At 38.4% G+C, this 19,805-nt stretch overlaps 1 protein-coding gene and 1 pseudogene across 1 annotated transcript in view; one reads left to right on the forward strand and one right to left on the reverse strand.

Moving 5' to 3' along the window:
- Styx (serine/threonine/tyrosine interacting protein) overlaps positions 1–19,805 on the forward strand; it is a 118,661-nt gene that overhangs the window by 58,749 nt on the left and 40,107 nt on the right. The window lies entirely within an intron of this gene.
- Positions 14,041–15,121, reverse strand: LOC110350200 (mitotic spindle assembly checkpoint protein MAD2A pseudogene; annotated as a pseudogene).

Raw genomic sequence — 19,805 nt, forward strand, 5'->3', positions numbered from 1 at the left:
AATTTGGGCTCCTCCTGCCTCACCCTCTGAGTGCTAGGATTACAGGTATATACCACCGTACCCAACCTCCGATATTGTTTTTTAAAAAGGCTGGTCTTCTCAAATTGATCTATGTAATTCATTGTAATTCCAAAGTTTTATTTAGTTTTCTGTGGAATTTGTCAAACTATAACTAAAATTTTTATGTAAGAGCCAGAAAGAATAAGAAGTAATATATAGGAATACCCTGAGGGAATCTTGATACCCTGAGTTTGAGACTCTCTGCTCTCAATCAGAGCTTTGTGGACACTGCTTCAGAGGTTGGTCTGACACCATAGCCAGTAACCTTCCTGGCTCCATTGTTTGCACTGCTTTTTCGAGTGCAAGCCATAAACTTCATTACGCATACAAATTTTGTTTCATAAGCTTCAACCCTTACAGACCTTCTGCGTCTTACTTTAACCTGGCAGAATTTCACCATTCAGAATTCTTTCTATCTGAACATATTCTCCCTTCATATCTATCTTTACATCACATTTATTTCCTTCCCTGAGTCTAGCTTTCTCATCAAAACAATTCATTAAAAAAAAATTCATTTTCCTTCCATATACCTTCTAAACAGAAGAGCTTGATATTGCTTCTGGTCATCTACTAATGTCCTTTTGTCTTTAAGACATCTTGATCCTAGTGAAGGGTCTGTATTTCCAAAGATTGGCAGAGGGACAGACTCATAGTTTTTCTCACCAGGTAGGGCAGTTGTAGCTACTGCTTTTAGGTAGTTGGGTCATCCTATTGTCACTGCATGTAAGTACCAGAAAAAATAGGATCCCAGCCAAGGTGTATCTCCTACTCCTACATCTTACTTGATGATATGGGTAACAAAGAGTGACAAAGGGTAACAATATGACTTTTCCATATCATGCAAATCCAGGCATCTAGATGTAGCAAAAGCTAATCATTCCCCAAAAGATGAAATGCCTGTGTGCACCCTTTCAATTTACATGCTGTCTTGGTTACTTTTCTTGTTGCTGAGAACCTGACAAAGTTAAAGGAGGAAAGGTTTATTTTGGCTCACAGTTTGTAGAGGTTTCAGTCCATAATCGTCTGGCTCCAAGGCAGGGTGGCATGGCAGAGGGGCATCACACAGGAGAAACAGTTCATGCAGGCAGAAGAGAGCAAAAGCAAGCAAGTGACAATAGCAGCTTTTTTTTTTTTTTTTTTTTTGCCCCTTTACATTCTATCTAGGCTACCCAGCTTAGGGCAGGTGCCAAACCAATCAGTGAACTAATTGAGTAATCACACACCCTTAACCCCAGCATCACACATTCTAGGTCCAGCTATCTCCGAAAAATCTCCACCTATGACTGCATGAGGCTTTGGGGGATCATCTAAACACAAGTCATAACAAATACTTACTAAAAGGTAGGTAATGGGGACTTGAAGTAAGGTCTACAGAATTTGGTGAACCACGTAGTACATAAGCCAAACCAACAAAATATTCCCAAACAAAACTTTTGTAACAAATTCCTGGTGTTCAAAAGAAAATTGATACTTTTCTTTACCTGCCAAGCCAGTGGTTACCCAAGGCTCTTCCTTGGTGATGGTAATGTCTTCCATTTGTAGTGGAGCCTGGAAAATACTTACACTTCCTACTCCAGGTGTCTCTCTTTCAGGAAAGTCTGTTTAATCCTGGGCTTCCAGTGGCTTATTGCCCTCCTTTTGACAATATGAGTTACCCTGAGATGGCATTTGACTTAGAGGAGCCAAAATCTGCATCTTTATCTCTAACCTTATCCTTCTTTGCCACTCTGCCTATTCCTAGTTATTACAGACCTGGAAGACTTCCTCCACCAAGGTCAACAATGGGGTATGGGGACCTGTCTCAAGTTTTTGTAATTTCCTCCTAATACCAGGGTCAGGCTGCATTATAAAATTCATGGCTATTAAACCTCTTCCCATCTGCTGACCCTGGGTCACTGCTAATATACTTTTTGAAGGCTTCTGACAAGCAATTTGAAAATATAGCAGGATTCTCTTCCTTTTCTTGTGTTACCTACTTAACCCTGTCATAACCCCCAGGCGCCTTCCCATTCCTTCTGAAATACAAGTTAGGAAAAGCTCCATTCTCCCCTTATGGATAGAATTTTCAATATCCCATTCAGGGTCTATATGGTGGCCTATATACTGCTTTCTTCCCAAGCCTCTTAACATCATGGTCTGGGATGTTAGCGGCCAGCCTAACAGCTACTGCAGCAGCCTTTTAAAGAATACGTTCTTTCTCATCAGGAGTGCAGCAGTGAGTTAACACTGCAGTCACATACCTCCAAGTCAGAACAGCAGTTCCACTCACATTAATGGATTCATCCCTAAACTTATCGGGATTCTCAGAAAAACTCCCAAACCTTTCTTTACACTGAGCTGTAACATTACAGAAAAGGGGACATATACTGGTAGTGCTTCCATCCCAATCTGACACTTCCTGTAATGGAAACAGATTTTCCCAAGTAAAATGAGGTGCTAGTTTGTTTCCTGATCTCAATCCTGATGGGATTGACAGGGTAGTTGGTGGTGAGGCCAGAGGGAAGGAAGCCTTTGCCTTGGTTGAGTATGAAGCTAGGGGATTTAGAAACCACAGCCACACAAATAGCTTCATAAGACCTGGATGTAAGGGATAGCTCACCACTTCCTTTCCCTTTTACAGAACAGATCTAGCTGTAGAATGGCATAATTCAGATACCCATTCTTTGGCCAGTATTCTTGGTTTCCTAATTTGTACTGAGGCCAATTTGTCAAAAAAGAAGGTCAGCCTCCCTCTTTTGTACTACCCCCGTCTGCTTCAGCACAGGCCCTGTGAAAATAAAGACTTGTTTTGGTGTTCCTATAAACCTGCTTCTGATTTATTTTTTGGGTAGTGAGGACTCCAAAAGTCGTGTACATGTACTTGGGATTTTTATCCTGAGTAGCCTGGACAGAGTGGTCATTTCCAAAGAAAAATAATAAATACTTAGCTGTTACACCGAAGAGCTCCAGAGGACCAGCGGCCAATGAAAACCAGAAGCAGAGACTACCACCCAGTTTTGGAAACTTAATTTGTAATGAGCTTTTATGGTTTGTCTCCCTAACTCATGGGGGAGTTTAATCCCCAAAGTTGTATGTTAATGGTATTAAGAAGATTCAGACTTAATCCAACTATATATAGTATTTAGAGATGGGGCCCTTGGAAAGTGATTAGGATTTAATACGGTTGGATAAGGTCATTAGGGTAGAGCACCCATGATTTAATCCTGGTAGCTTTGTAAAAAGACCGGCTGAGATGTGGTTCAGTGGTAGAGCACTTGCTTAGTGTGTGAGGCCCTGGATTCAATCCCCAACAACAGAAAAATAAAATAAAGGACAGAGACCTGATATGTAAACACATGTGCTCCCTGCCTCTTGCCATGTGATGCCTTGTGCCACCTTGGGTCTCTCCCAGCAAGAGGGCCATAACCAGCGTGAAGTCAGTGCCAGTGCTACCCTGCCTTTGAGCCTCCAAAACTGTACACTAGATTGTCTTAGTCACTTCCTCATCACCAGGACACAATACCCAACACCCACAATTTAAGAGAAGAGAGGCTTGTTTAGGCTCATGTTTTTAGGCTGTAGACTGCTGGCTCCAAGGCAGCATAGCATGTTGGAGGGACATAGTGAAGGAAAAGTGGCTCACATCATAGTGATCAGGAAGCAGAGAGCAAAAGAAGGAGGTGAGAGGGAGATACACTCTTCAGGTCACACCCCTGGGATCTGCCTTTTCCAAGCAGTCCCTGCCTCCTAACAGCAAGTCAGCTATAAGCCCTCATAATCTAATCACTTTCCAGAAGCCCTGCCTATGAGCACATGAGACTCTTGGAGGAAATCTAAATGCAAACCATAACATAGATCTATTTTCATTATAAAGTTAGCCTGCCTCAAGTATTTTGTTATGATATTGAAAAGAGGACTACTACAAAGACTTACTTTGCAGATGAGTGACAGAAGAATGGACTTTTAAAAAGTATTACTATAATTGAAAGAATAGTATTAGCTCCCTACCTCCCACAGTGCACTAAAATCAATTCTAAATAGATCTGTGTAAATGAATAGCCAAACTAAAGCTTATAGAAAAACATATACGAAAAATGTTATGGCTTTGATGTGATAAAGGTTGCCTTAGGATCTGACACTGTTCCAGAAAGATAGTATCAGAGTTGAACTGAATGAAAGGACACCCAGTTGTTGTATGCAGAAGCATTTTCCTTTTATAAAACCATGGTAATCAAGACAGTGTGGTCCCAGCATATGGACAGATGTATACATCATTGGAATAAAGTAATCCAGAAATAAACCCTAAAGGTCAGTCAGTTCTCCTAAAGGGTGCTGAAACAATTCCAAAGAGGAAAAATTAGTCTTTTTCAACGACCCTGAGACTAGATACATGTAAAAGTGAAATTGGATACCTACCTCAACCATACATAAATATAAACTAGAAATAAATCATAGGGACTAGGGTATACAACTCACTGTAGAGCACCTGCTTAGCATGCACAGGGCTCTGGGTTTGTGCCCTAACACCAGATAGACACACACACACATGAGGAGAAAGAAGAAATGAGTCATACCCCTACCTAAAGTTTAATTTATTCACTAGGCACAGTAAATTCTTGACTAGGTGGACCAATATAGTCAAAATGGCCATCCTTCCAAACTGGTATACAGATTTAATGCAGTCCTAACCAAAATACCCATAGCTTTGCTCCCAGAACTAAGGAAACCAATCTTAAAACTCGTATGGAACCAGAAGAGACCTAGAAGAGCAAAAGCATCCTGGACCTCAAGAGCAAGGCAAGAGGAGTTACAATTTCAGACTCTGAGCTATACTACATAGCTATAGTGATAGGGTTAGGGGCATAGCTCATTGATAGAGCACTTGTCTGGGATCTGTAAGGCCCTGGGTTTGACCCCAGCGCTATGAAAACAAAAACAAAGCTGCAGTGATAAAAACAGCATGGTGTTAGGAAGAAACGATGTGTATTAATGGAACAGTATAGAGCATAACAGAGTGAAAATGTATGGCAGAGGAAAGATAGCCTCTTTAACAAATAGTGCTGGAAAGACGGGTTATCCAAGAGCACAAAATTGAATCTAAACCCATATCTCTCACCATGTACTAAACTAAAATCAAAATGGATCAAAAGTCTAAATATTAAAACAAACATTTATTTTGCTGGAAGATAAAATGGATAAAACCTTGAAGACATAGGCATAGGCAAGGACTTTCTGAAGAGAAGACCACTTGCGCAAGAAATAATACCAAAAATCGACAAATGGGATCATATCAAATTAAAAAGCTTCTGAACAGCAAGGAAAACAACCAACAGAGTGAAGAGACAACCTACAGAATGGGAAAATTTTTTGCACAGCTATTCCTTGGGCAGAGAACTAACATGTAGAATATATAAAGACTTCAAAAAACTTAGACCTCCCAAAATAAAAGACCCAATCAAAAATGGGCAACTGAATTGAATAGTTACTTCTCAGAAATAAAACAACACCAAGATTCCATCTTGCTCCAAAAAGAATGGTTGTCATCAAGAAATCAAATAATAACAAAGTCTGGCAAGGCCATGGGGAAAAACAAACCCTTCTACATTGTTGGTGGGAATGTAAACTAGAACAACCACTATGCAAATCACTATGGAGATTCCTCAAAAAACTAAAGCTAGAAATTCTATTCAACCCAGCTATTCCCCTCCTAGGTACCTTCCCAAGAGTTAAAGACATCATATTACAGCCATATGTGCATACTCATGTTTTTAGTAGCATGATTCATAATAGCTAAATCTTTTCCAAGATTTACATATCCATTAACACATGAATAGATAAAGAAAACATGGTATTTATACACAATAGAGTATTACTCTGCCGTAAAGAAGGATAAATGAGTTTAAATGAGTCATTTGTAAGAAAATGGATGGACCTTAAGACCACAATAGATAATAATAATAATAAAGTGAAATAAATCAGACACACAAGCTTAAGTAATATATGGTTTCTCTTTTATGAGAAACCCAAAGTGTAAATAAAGAGCAAAATAAAAGATAGATAGTAGGAAAAAAGATGTAGGGAAGGGAAAGAGAAGTTAGGGAAGAGAGAAAAATGCAGTGGGGAGGGAAGAGAGAAGGGGTATAAAAAGAATTAAATATGAACATGTACAAACTCCTCACGATGAATATAATCATTATGTGCCGCCAACATGTACTAATTAAAAAATTTTTAATTCTGCATAGAAAAAATAAATCAGCCACAGTAAGAGATTACCAGCAACAGCAAAATAGAATCACTGTAACAATATGCTCTCCTACATGAACATGACCTCTCAGAATATCTTTACTTTCACTTAAAGGAAGCACTTTAGGGCTATTTTTTTTTTCTTTTTTCTGTTTTCTTCAATACAGGGAATTGAACCCAGGGCCTCAATCATGCTAGGCACCCACTCTACCACTGAGCTACATTTCTGTCGCTTTTTATTTTGTGTTTTGAGACAGGCTGTTACTAAATTGTTCAGCTGGCCTCAAACTTAAGATACCCTTGCCTCACCCTCCTGAGTAGCTGGAATTACTTCTGTGTGCTACTTCACCCTGATAGCTTTATGATTTCTTTTTGGCATATCCTAATTGCTAGCGCTTGTACTCTTGCACGTTGGACCTGTTATTTAGTACACTAAGATTCACTTGAACATATTAGCTTGAGACCACAACTTTGGATCTGCTAACCAAGAGGGCTTCTAAGTAACTAATGGGTAGGAAGTATATGTAGCGTGGATACACTAGACAAAGGAGTCATTCTCATCCAGGGCAGGGTGGGCTGACATGAGATTCTACCTCACTGCTCCTAGCAAGGTGCAATTTAAAACTTACAAATTATTTATTTTTGAAACTTTTCATTTGATAATTTCAGATAATAATTGATCATGGGTAACTGAACCTTCAGAAAGAAAAACTATGAATAAAGGGAGCCTACTGTACACCATCAAGAAAATAAAAAGACAGTCTCCAGAATGAAAGAAAATATACGTGGAGGATGACAGTGAATGCTCTTGAGCAGAGCATTTTAAGGCATATGGGAGGGCACTAGTAGCATCTGCAGAACCATCCCAGACTGTCTTAGTGGAACTGGGCATGTCCCTGTTTTAATTTGGGTTTTCCTACAAAGCACAGCCTGAGGAAAATGCTGAAGTGCTGTTTCTGTATTACAAAGGGCAGTTCTAAGGAACAGGAGGGAGTGGGAGAACAGAGTAAAATCAAAGACTATGAGATGCCATTATGCAGTTGGCCATCATCAAATGCCATTGATTGTTTGAGCCCTTTGGAAGCATGAAAAAGGTGACTTTCAGAAGATTTGAATATTAGTTGAATACTTTTTTGTAAAAAAGTGATTGTTTTCTCTTTCAGATACTTAGTTGATATGTGTAAATTAAGACTCTCTTGAACCTCATTCATGTTTCCCTTTAATCAACATCCAACTTATAATTGGTGGTAATGGATAGCAGAGATCATTGAAAGCCACAGAATAATAGCTGCCGTTTAGTAAGCACAAGGCAGTTTTATATAATGTCTAATCCTCACAAAGTAGCTTTTGTTATACTGATGTTATTAATGCCAAAACTGAAATTCAGCTAACTTAAGAAACTTCGCCAAGGTCATAGAACTAGTAAATAGCAGACTGTTTTGAAACCAGGTCTTTTTTTCCTCTCTAAAAACAATGTTATTTCTATTAGATCATAATGCTTCTTAGAAGAAAAGATTGAGATTCCTAAATTGCTTCTTAGCTAATGCTTTTAAATTTTAAAATTTATTTATTTTATTTCTTGGTATGGGGGATTGAACTCAGGACTGTGCACTTGCGAGGCAGGTGCGGTGCCACTGTGCTAAATCCCCAGCCCTGAATTTATTTTTAAAATAGGTCATAAGGCCAGGGATTTAGCTCAGTGGTTCCACTGCCTGCCTTGAAAGTGCAAGGACCCAAGTTCCATCTCCAGTACCAAAAAAAAAAAAAAAAAGGTCATACAAATACATAGTTCTAAATTAAATAAATACAAAGTATCCAATACCCCCCCCCCCCCCGCTTTGTTTTTGCAGTGCTGGTATTATAGACAGCTAAGTTAGAAATATTATAGGCAGTCAGACAGGGCATCTTAGTTACTTTTCTCTCATTGCTGAGATAAAATACTCAACACCCAAAATTAAAAGGGGAAAGGTTTATTTAGCTCACAGTTTGTGGTGTTTTTGTTTTTTTTTCTGGTACTAGGGATCAAACTTGGGACCTTGCGCTTGCAAGGCAGGCAGCCGCACCATTGAGCTAAACCACCATTAGTTTGTGGAGCTTTCAGTTCATAATTAGCTGGGTCCAGGGAAGGGTGGAACATGGCAGAGGGGCAACAGTTCATGGGGGATGGAAAGTAGCAAAGCAACAAAGTAACCTTAACAGCATCTTTCTCCCCCTTTTATTTTATCTAGGCTACCAGGATTAGGGTGGTGCCAAACCAGTCGGTGGACTGATTTAGTAATCACATACCCTTAATCCTAGCGTCACACACTCTAGATTCAGCCACCTCTGAAAAAGCCCTGACTGGATGAGGCTTTGAGGAGACATCTAGACACAAACCATAGCACATGGTTAGGCCCTCGAAGAAGTCAGTGCAGCAGAAGATAAGAACACAGTACAACCGTGGCCAGAGGTGGAGGCATGTGTTGAAGGCCAGGCCTCAAGACAAAGGTGGAATACTGCACCTACATACTTCCCCAAGGGATGAATGATAATGATTGATATTCTAAATAGGCATCATGCCGGGTATTTAGCTCAGTGTGGAAGGTCCTGAGTTTGATCCCTAGTACAACAACAACAACAAAAACAAAAAAACTAAGTTAGTCACCTTGGGTGGGGGAACCAAGACCTCCTGATCCATCCCTTCCAGGAAAAGTCCTTGTTCTTTCCATGCACACTTGCTACATGACTTGCATCCCCATTGGATCAATAAAGTGACTATGCCTGTAATCTTATTGGTTGACCATAGTTTTTGGCCCACTGTATGTCCACCTCGTGATTTTTGTACCCACCCATGATTTTTGCTCTATAAAACTTTGAGAAGTAGACTCATGGCCAATCCATTTTCCTGGTCCCCTCCTTCCCCCAGGAGCTGTCCTCTCAATAAACATTTCCTACTCTTAATCTTTATTGTTTCTAGAATTTACTCTTTAATTTTAGAGAATATGAACTTGGTGTATCAGACATTTAACAGTTGGGAATTATAATATTTCCCTTATATCATTTGGAGATCCTATTTCATCTCTGATATCATCCTTGTATCATATATATCATCCCTATATCGCTGTGATCAAACCCAGAGCCTCATGTATGCTTGGGTAGTGCTCTACTACTGAACCACACCCTCAGCCTGAAAAATCCTACTGCTCACCTTTCACCCCATCCCTCTTTTAAAGGGTAACTAATGTTACCAGTCTCTGATGTATCTTCCCAAAAAGCTTTATGCTAAATATAAATATGATTATTCCCTGTTTAATAGAAATTACCAAATACAGTTGGTCTCACTTAGCACCCCCCACCACAGTGCATTTTGGAATATCCATATCTTTACATCCTTACAACACTTTGAACTTTTGTCATCACTAAACTTATTGCTAAAGAATGTAAGATAAACTGGACTAAAATTTGCTTATCATTTCTCCTGTCCTACTTATTCACTACTGAAAAAAAAGCAAAACGATGGAAAATCAGACAACAGGAAAGGTGGTAGAATAATAAAATAACCACAAACTAACAGGGCATGGTGGCATATGCCTGTAATCCTGGCACTCTGAGAAGCTGAGGCAGGACGATCGAAAGTTCAAACCCATCCTGGGCAATTTAGTGACAGTGAGACCTTGTCCCAAAAATAAAAAATAAAAAAGGAGCTAGGGATGTAGCTCAGAGGGAAGGCCTGCGTTCAATTCCCAGTGCCCAAAAAATAAGAAAAAAATAAAATAAAAAGAAAGGAAGAAAGAAAAAGACCACATGCTAAATGGTAGCTCTTTATCAAAAGGCCTTTCCTGTTTTGTTCTTAAGTATTTCACAGAGTAATTGCTGTTACTCTTCCCGTCTACATTTTTGTTCATATACATGAGTGGAATGTATCTATTTGTCCTTCTGGCAGTTTGGACCATCTGGCTGCAAAAGTTCCAGGCTGAGAGAACAACGCTGTGACAATGAGTGGCAAATATAGATAGATCTTGTCCTCCAAGTTTCATAGTCCTGAAGTCTCTATCCATCCTATAACACTTAATTACCTTTAGTCTACTACTTTTCACTGATTTTCTCCTGTGTCATAAATGAGAATATAGTGAATGCTACCAAGTAGTAGGAAACAGAATATAAACTTGGTAATCCTGATAGTTCCTTCTTCCTGCATTGACAAGAGGTTAAGATTATCAGTGGGGTGTTGAGAAATTGGGATGGGAGTAGTACAATTTGAAACAAAGGAGCTGAATCAGTCACTCCCTTTCCTACATTCAACTTTAACCACCTTAATAGTTACCTATGCTTCCATTGAGTGATCACCAGCCTGCTTTTGTCCTTTTTCCTTTCCCCAGTTCCCGCTGGTCCCTTCCTGGTGATCTTCAATAAACAAAGCTACTGTACTTGCTACTTACTACTGAGTGTACACTTGGCAATTCTTTCCTCAATGCACACAAGAACTTGGACTATTTTTGGCCTACTCAACTGTAACAGGAAGGATCAGAATCATAGGAAGCTTTCTCTGCATATATCTGCTAGCCTAGCACACTCCGATCAACACCTCAGGAAGGGAGTAACAGAGGTATTTGGAAAAAGCTCTCTAGGTTATTTCTCTGTCTTCATACCTCTGTTTATAAGTATGGCTAGGAAAAAGAGGTACAAAGACAAGTGTGAATATCAAATATCCACCTCAGGTGCAAACTACTAAACACTTTAAAAAATATTGGAACAGATGTCTTTTATTTTTTAATTTTTATTTTTGTTAGTACATGATTGTACTACATAATGATTACATTCATTGTGGGGAATCGGTACATGTACATAACATACTTCAATTCTTTATTTTCCCCTTTCCTCTCTGTACCTCTCTCTTTGCTTTTGCCAGCATCAGATTCCTTTATCTTGTAAGTCCTTATAAAGTTAATTATCATACATACTGATTAACAGCCAGACTAATAGGCAAAAAAACATAAAACCCAGAAAACAATTATATTAAATCAAGGTAAACCTTTAAATACATTTTCTATTCTAAATTACACAAACTTTTTTCTCTCTTTTTTCCTCTTGTCTTTGTTAGTTTGCACTTAATTTATATATTGAGTTTCTCCTGTAAGAGAAACCATGTGATATTTAAGCTTGTGGAAACACTTTTTTTTTTAAAGGAAAGAAAGTAAGTCTTCCTTTTTGTTCTCTCTCTCCCTTTATGCTTCTTGTCATAGTAGTAGCACAAACAAAGGTCAAATTCTAGTAGTGAAAGTGGCCATGCACATCATCTAAGAGGCTCAAATGGGCTATTTTTGCATGTCCCAGTGACATAGTCATGACATAGGACAGACAGGGAGAGAGGACAAACTCCTGGGCTCTTCACCAGTTACTCATGAAAAGAATGATTTGTATTTTCTTCTAAGATAGGAACTTAAAAGTGGTTTTTGCTAAAAGCCATAACACTTCACTTGCCCAAGAGGTAACTAAAAGTAGAACCTTTAAAGTTGACCTTTATTTTGGGTCAAATCCTTCTTAGCTTTGCATATAGACACGGTTAATCATTCAGGGAGTGTTTGTCTAAAAGTTGGCAAAACAAGACTTATTGGCCCTAAATTTACCAAGTCTATTTCATCCCTCTTCAAGCCTAAGGGCACCAAGATAAGAGGTTTACAGGGACATTCAGCTATGCCCAGAAGTCCCCACTGCCTTAAACCTGTGGTCACCTTGGATTCCAGGAGAGGCTCACATGTCTGAAATTTCTCAAGTCACAAGGATTCTGCTCATGGGAACCAGTTGCTTCTCAAATCACGAATTTAACCAGGACTGCAATAATGATCGACCAGACGTTGGTCCACTACAGGCACCTCATATAAGCGGTCCCTTTCTTCATTTGTGGACCAGTCTGATCCTCCTCATCAGCATGTACCTCCAGCTACTTAAGCTGGAATCTTTTTTAAAAATCTTTTCTCTTACTTTCCAGTTAAAGCTTTGCCTGTGTACTGTGTATTCATACTGTTGCTTTAATTTTAATTTTCATTATCACTAAAGCAAGGACCAATAGTAGCTGGTGGCAACAGTTGATGTTTGTTTGGTTGAAGTTGTTGCTCTTCTTCTCCTTCTCCTTCTCCTTCTTCTCCTCTTCCTCCTCCTCCTCCTTCTTCTTTCTTCTTCTTCTTCTTTTTTTTCTGATACAGGGTCTTGCCCAAGTATAGCCCAGGTTGACCTCAAACTCCAGACCCTTTAGCCTTAGCCTCCCATGCGCTGAGATTACAGATGTGTACCACCACACACAGCTCTTTTTTTCAATCTCCCTGAAAAAGTCCCCCAGAAAGACATGAATTCATTATGTTAATATCCACTGAAAAACACACTCATTATTTTCTAATTCAGTGGTTCTTAAACTTGTATGCACACCAGAATTACCTGAAAGGCTTGGCAGAACACTGCTGGATCCAATCCAAGTTTCTGATTCAGTAGGTGTTGGTAGAGCCCAGGAATTTGCATTGCTAGTAAGTCCCCAGATGATGCTCCCACTTTTGAGCATCACTATTCTGATTATTATTAATTGCATACTTCCCACTGTAAGTGGGAGGCCTATCCCACCAACTATGAAGGGTAATTGGGAATGGAAATCCCAATAAATGTTAGTAGAAGAAGATTTTGTAGTGCATGTTTAGGGAGAAGGAAAGTTCTTTTAGTATAATCATGTCTGGAAATTACAACAGCATTTGCATGAGCCTTTTTTTTTTTTTTTTTTTTTTTTTTTTTTTTTTGGTGATGGTACTAGAAATTGAACCTCCAGTTTTTGCACTAAGCTACCCCAACCCCCCACCCACTTGAGAAATTAAAAAAAAATTTCAGACAGGGTCTCCCTAAGTTGCCAAGATCCTGAGGCTGGGTTTGAATTTGGGATCCTCCTGCCTCAGCTTCCCAGAATGCTGGGAATTACAGGTGTATACCACCACACCCAGCTTCAGGGATTATTTTTAAACTCTGTCAGAGCTTACTGTGACAGGGCTGACTTGACTGTAATAAACTTTCTATGATTGCCCTATGGTTCCAATGAGGTTTCTACTCTGGCTGAGTAGAAATGGAACATCCCTTAGCTCCTTAGCTCCCAGTATACTCTGAAAATGTTTAGTTCAAGCCTCTGACAGTCTTTGCCCAGCCTTGTGGAGTTTAACTTTCTGCGTGTGTAGATTGTTTTTCAGCCAGAATCAAAAGCCTCTGGTGTAGAGTTTGGAATCTTTTTCCTTATAGAGCTGTCTCCTCTCTGGTCCTTTGCTCCTCAACTTCCAACTCCCTCATCTCCCAAAAATCCAATCTCTATCTTTTCAATGTATCGAGACCTCTGTGGTTTCCCTGACTTTTCCTTTCTTTATTGGAAGCTCAAAATTGCCACCTGGCAGGAAGGCAGGGGCAAATGTAAGGCTTATCTTATTTGTTTTTCTTTTCTCAAAGATCACAATCTTCCCTTGCCTGTTGTCACAATATGTGAAACAGTTGTTTTTCAGCTTGCTCTAGCTTTCTAGCTGTTTACTGTGTGAGAGCAAGTCTGTACCAGCTACTTCGGGGCAGTAGTGGAGCTCAACATCTTTATAAAATTCAATCTCCCAATCCCCATTTATTTACTTATTTTTAAAACATAACAGATTTAACTTTATTTCTTCTCTATCATTGAAAGCTACATTTGATAAGCCAAAAGAAATTTTAAGAGTTCTATATTACAGGAATTGAATAGTACAATTATCTATTGGCTTTATGGTTTCAAGTTATATTAATTAAAATTTAATCAAATAATTAGAAAAATTTTCAGTATTGGAGCTATACAATGAAATAACGACAAAAAGGTCCAATAAAGCAATGCTTCCTTACTTTCAGGATTAAACAAAGATTCTCAATGTTCAGAGTTTGTTTGCTGTCTTACATTCAAATATCTCTCTCCTCATGTTTGGAATCAAACTCAACTGTTCGACCGAAATGACCTAGGAAAGTAGTTCATTAGCAAAAGATTTTCCATCTACACTTGCCACCTTCAAAGGAGTCCACATTACAATATGGATAAGATCTACTGTTCTTCTGGAGCAATATGCAGTCTGCTCATTATGTTAACTCTGTTAAGTCAAACAGCAGCCAAAAAATGAATCTGTTATGCACAGTTCATTAAAGTACAATGTTGGTTTTGCCCATCTACAAATTAACAATGAAATAAAACATATCCACTATAGTTGACTTGGTTTTAGGAAAACCACATTTGAAGATTTTAATTACATGACTTTCCTCATCTCTTCATTAGTCATTGATGGGAATTCTCTAGGCCAGCATGCTATTGATTGTGGATTGTGGTAGTAAATGTAGGAAGATGGATTTCTTCAGAATTGGCAATGAACTGCGGTCCTGATTCTTCTCATTTTTCTGGTACCACCAAATCTTTGTCTGTGTAAATCAGGAGATCAAATGAACCTATCTTTTGTAGCCAGTCGCACTTAGTATCAAATTGCCCTTTTTCAAGGGCCTCACCACTTTCAGTATTTGAGATGACTTCTACCAGTTTCTCAACTGAACCCTTGGAGAGCCAGTCTTTTAGTTGTTCCACCACATGATTGAGGTATTTTATGAAATTGGGATCTGTAGTTACCAGCAGGGTGAGTTGATATTTTTGCATGTGAGTCAAGGCTTCAGATGGATATAGGCCACGCTGATATTAAATGCTGTTGATGCCAAATGAGAAGAGCTTGGCCATGATTTTGACAGATGCCTGGCTCCCAGGACAGTGGCAGTGCCAAGGCTGGTCATGGCACTTCATGCTGTAGACAGTGACCACAAAAGTAGTGATGCAACATGCCCCCAATCTCTGCATATTTATTTAGGTCTTCTTTGATGTTTTTTTCAATAATTTTAATACTCTTTGCATAGATATGTTACACATTTAGTGTTAGATTTTACTCATTTCCAAATCTTCATATTTTTATGCCATTGCAAATGGTATCATTTTTGTATAATGATTTTTCTATCCAGTAACTTTAACAGTTTCGATTCAGTGTTAAACAGATGTTCCCTTCAATGTCTAGTAAGCTAAGATTTCTAGCATAAATAAATATTGGATTTTCTCAAATAGTTTATTCTTCATCTGTTGAGATACTTGTGTGATTTTTCACTTTAAACCATTCATGTAGCGAGTTCATAGTTTGATTTCTCTATGTGAAAACAGTTTTATGTTTCTGAAATAAACTTAATCATGTTAGATTTTCCTTCTTTATACATTTATTGCTATTAGTTTTCTTAGGATTTTTCATCTGTCAATGATATTGGCCTCTATTCTTTCTCATAAGGTTTTCATTAATCCATTACACTAACCTCTGAGAGTTTGGAATTCTTTCTTTCTGTGGTTTTTTTTTCTTTTTTCTTTTTTGATAGTGGTGGAAATTGAATCTAGGACCCATTTTATGTTTTGGATGTCTTTCTTACAAAAAGAATGCCATTAGCTTTGCTATTTTATCTACCCTAGTGATATTACTTTGTAATTAGAGCATTTATTTAATATCATTTCTCATATGTTTAACTTTAAATGTATCCTTTTATTTTTTGACTTCTGTTTATCCAATTTCTTTTCCCCCTTTTTATTGAATTCTGTTGGATTGATTGGGTTTTTTGAATGATCATTCCATATTTTTCTTTTGGGATTTATAGTACTATTTCTATTCTTTTATGATTACTAACAATTTCAACATGCATATTATCTTATTAAAGTCTCAAGCTAAGCAATTCTGTTACCTTTAGTGTAACAAGAACCTCAGAACAGTTTAACTGTGTTTATTCTACTCTTCATTTCTGTTATTGTTCCTGGGTATTTGAGTTCTGTATTTTCAAATTTTCCTCTATATAGCTTAAGGTTCTAGCAACCATCAGGAGATGTGATTTTCCTTTTTTTTTTTTGGTACTGGGGATTGAACTCAGGACCTTGAGCTTCCGAGACAGGGGCAGTGCCACTGAGCTAAATCTCTGGCCTAGGAAATAAGGTTTTGTACACAATACTCATATGTTATGGCTTGTATCTAGATGTCCCCTCAAAGCTTCATTTAGAGGTGGCTGGATCTACAGTATGTGATGCTGGGATCAAGGGTATGTGATTACTTAATTAATAATTGGTTTGGCATAGCTCTGGGCAGGATCAAGGATGTCCCACCCTGGGTGTGAGTGCTGCCCACCCTAACGGTAGGTAGCCTGTTTAAAATATCAGGGACAGAAAGCAGGTCCCTGGTTGTCTTGTCACTTGTAGCTTGTCTCTTGCTGCCTTCTACCTTCTGCCTGCCGTGAACTGTTTCTCCTCTGTGATGCCCTCTGCCATGCCACCCTGCCTTGGAGCCAGCTGACTATGGACTGAAACCTCTCCAAACTGTGAGCCAATTAAACCTTTCTTCCTTTAACTTTGAATGTTGAATATTTTGTCTCAGCAGCGAGAAAAGTAACTAAGACACCGTGTGAGGCTGAAGTTTCACTTATAAGAATGTATTTTTATTTCCCTCTTAAATTTAAAAGCACAAAAACACCTTTTCTTGCAATCCATACTGAGTTCTCATTTTGTGCTTTTGGCCTGAGATTTTATCCTCTTATCAGTGATTTTATATTTTAAAGAGTATTTAACATGTTTATTGAGTATTTCTAGTTACCAGTGGGAGGTACTGTCTGTATAACCAAGTGTGCCACATTGCTGAAATGGAAGACCTAGTCTACATTATCTTCTAAGAGTTTAAAAAAGTGTTAAAATATACATAACATAAAATTTACTATTTTAATTATGTTTAAGTACCACAATTCATTGACATTAAGTACATCACATTGTTACGCATCCATCACCACCATCCATCTCCAGAACTCTTTTTACTTCTCTTATGCTGAATCTGTACTCACAAAACAGTTACCCTCTTCCCCCATCTCCCTTGCCCCTGGCAATCACCATTCTATTTCTGTCTCTATGAATTTGACTACTCTAGTTACCTCATATAAGTGGAAAAATACATTTGTCCTTTGTTACTGGCTTAATTCATTTGACATAATGTCTCCAAGTGTCACTAAGTTTCACTGTAGCATGTCCTATGGATTTTCCGTAGTTAGATTTTAATTATCTTTGAAATAATTTGTGTTTAGGTGTAAGGTATGGATCTGAATTTATTCCATTATGGACAGCCACCTCTCATTATCACTTATCATCCTTTTCATACTGATTCATAATACCACCTCCATAATATAGCAAATATCTATACAGGCTGTTTTGCTCCATTGGTCTATTTAAACTTATACTAGAAAGCAGCCTTAGTTATTGAAAATAATTCTTAATACCTGGTAAGACAAATCCTTCCACCTAATAGGTTTGGTTTTTTTCTTGACTCATCCCTGGCCATAGGAAAATCCTTAAAATCCTGTAGTTGAAGATTGAATGAAGAGCAGCAGTGTGGCAGGGCATGCAGGCTGAGAATCTAAGCCATCTGCTTTTCACTGTGTCTTAAAGTCCTATGGGTTCCATTTCAGATGTGCTGTTTCTATTTCATTGTTGGCCATGCCTTGGGTTCCACCTATCTGTATCCAAAAGCATTAACTTCATGGTACTGGATAGACAAAGTGGTCTGCTGGTGGACTCTTGTCTTCCCAGAGAGTAATAACTCTATCAAGAGTTGAAACATTCAACACATCCATTTAGTAAATATTTGCTGCATACCTGCTATCGACTGGCACTGTGGATAGAGTAGTGATCTGCATAGACAAAGGCATTCTTATGATGTTAACATTCTAGTTTAGTAGACAAAAACAGTTATTTTGTTATTGTTGTTGAGTACAATGTTTTGCTAAAAAATGCTGAAGACTTTTCACATGATTATTAAGGAAATTTCATTCTTTAATGGTCTTTGTGCTCTACATTTAAAATATTTCTGAAGATGTGTATTAGTCCATTTTTCATTATTATAGCAAAATGCTGTGGCAGGCTGCTTATGAAGAAGAGGGTTTATTTAGCTCATAGTTTTGGATACTGAAAGTCTAAACAGTGAGGGCACCATCTTTGATAGTGTCACCTGATGGTGAATGGCAATGAGAGATGGAAATGCTGGAAGGAAGAATCTCACTGCCAGCCAGGAAGCTGGAGAGAGCTGGATGGGGCCAGCCTTGTGCTTGTTCTCCTCTACGGAGAACTACCAAGAGATCCCACTGGTTCTCCTTTTCTCTTCCCAGGGCATGCCCCTGGTGACCCAAAGACTTCCCAGTGGGCCCTGCTTCTTCAAGGTTTACCCTATCTTCTACCATCACTACTCTGGGGACCAGGACTTCAACACATAAACATTTTTGGGACACACTTAAACCATATCCAAACTATAACAGCATGTTAATTTGGAAAAAATGCTTTATTACTCTTCATAAAAATTTTAGCAAAGGTTAATGTTTTAATGACCACAGAATTGACTGGAAAAAAATAGTATCTGCATAATTGGAGCCAACTTTCTGACAGGCAAACGTGCCTGAGTGGATGAGGCTGCCACTAAAGCCTTCACAAATTCAGTACACATGCCAACCTGCACCCCTCCTGGATATACCTCCCCCAGGGAATTGCCTCCTTGCTTCCTCAGTGGGGAAAGTGGGATGGTAAAATAAACAAACAAGAAGTTTCAGTCTTATCAATACCAGCTCTTTTTTTGTACTGGGGATCGAACTCAGGACCTTGAGCTTGTGAGGCAGGCGTGGTACCACTGAGCTAAATCTCTAGCCCAATACTAGCTTTTAAAAAACTACTGGCCATTTTATACAAACTAGTAACATACACACACACAAAGTGACTGAAAATTGCACTTTGGGATAGATGTGTGCTAGGGGATAGATGTTAGCTTAGGGGAAGGTATTGGCAGGAGTTTCTTTGGGTTCAAGTTTAAATTCTTTTCCCTCCTAGAGAACTGAAAAGATATCACAATATATTACAAAAGTTTGAATAAGGTGAACTACTTCATTTCTCACTTTAACTGCTTGGCAATGACTACAAAGTTAGATTAATATTTAGCAGACTCAGCTAACAACTGGAAAAAGCAATATGTATTTCTGTGCAAGATTTCTGTAATTAATATTTATCAGGGAAACTGAGTTATGTGAGACTATTCATTTACATGTCATAGAAATTACAGTAGCCATGGTAAAAATCATCATCAGAATATTTCCTAAAACAATTCTTTGACAAATGTTTCTTAGATTCTAAAAAACATAGACAAAAAAATCAGAAAACATTTTAGTGCAGTTAGTGATATAAATGACTTTACCTTCCCACCAGACAATACTTATCAAAATGTATACCACAATTAGGTTGAAATTGTTGCACCAAAACACTTCCCTGGCAATATTCTCTGTATATCTTGTCAGAGATTAGTGAGTTCTGACTTACAAAGATTAAGATATTATTACTGGGCTGGGGATGTAGCTCAGTGGTGTTGCACCTGTCTAGCAAGCTCAAGGTCCTGAGTTTGATCCCCAGTACCAAAACAAACATATATATTATTACT

This window comes from Heterocephalus glaber, unplaced genomic scaffold (assembly GCF_053883595.1).
Source record: "Heterocephalus glaber isolate CG9 unplaced genomic scaffold, H.glaber_assembly_v1.0 deba00000901, whole genome shotgun sequence".
NCBI lineage: Eukaryota > Metazoa > Chordata > Mammalia > Rodentia > Bathyergidae > Heterocephalus > Heterocephalus glaber.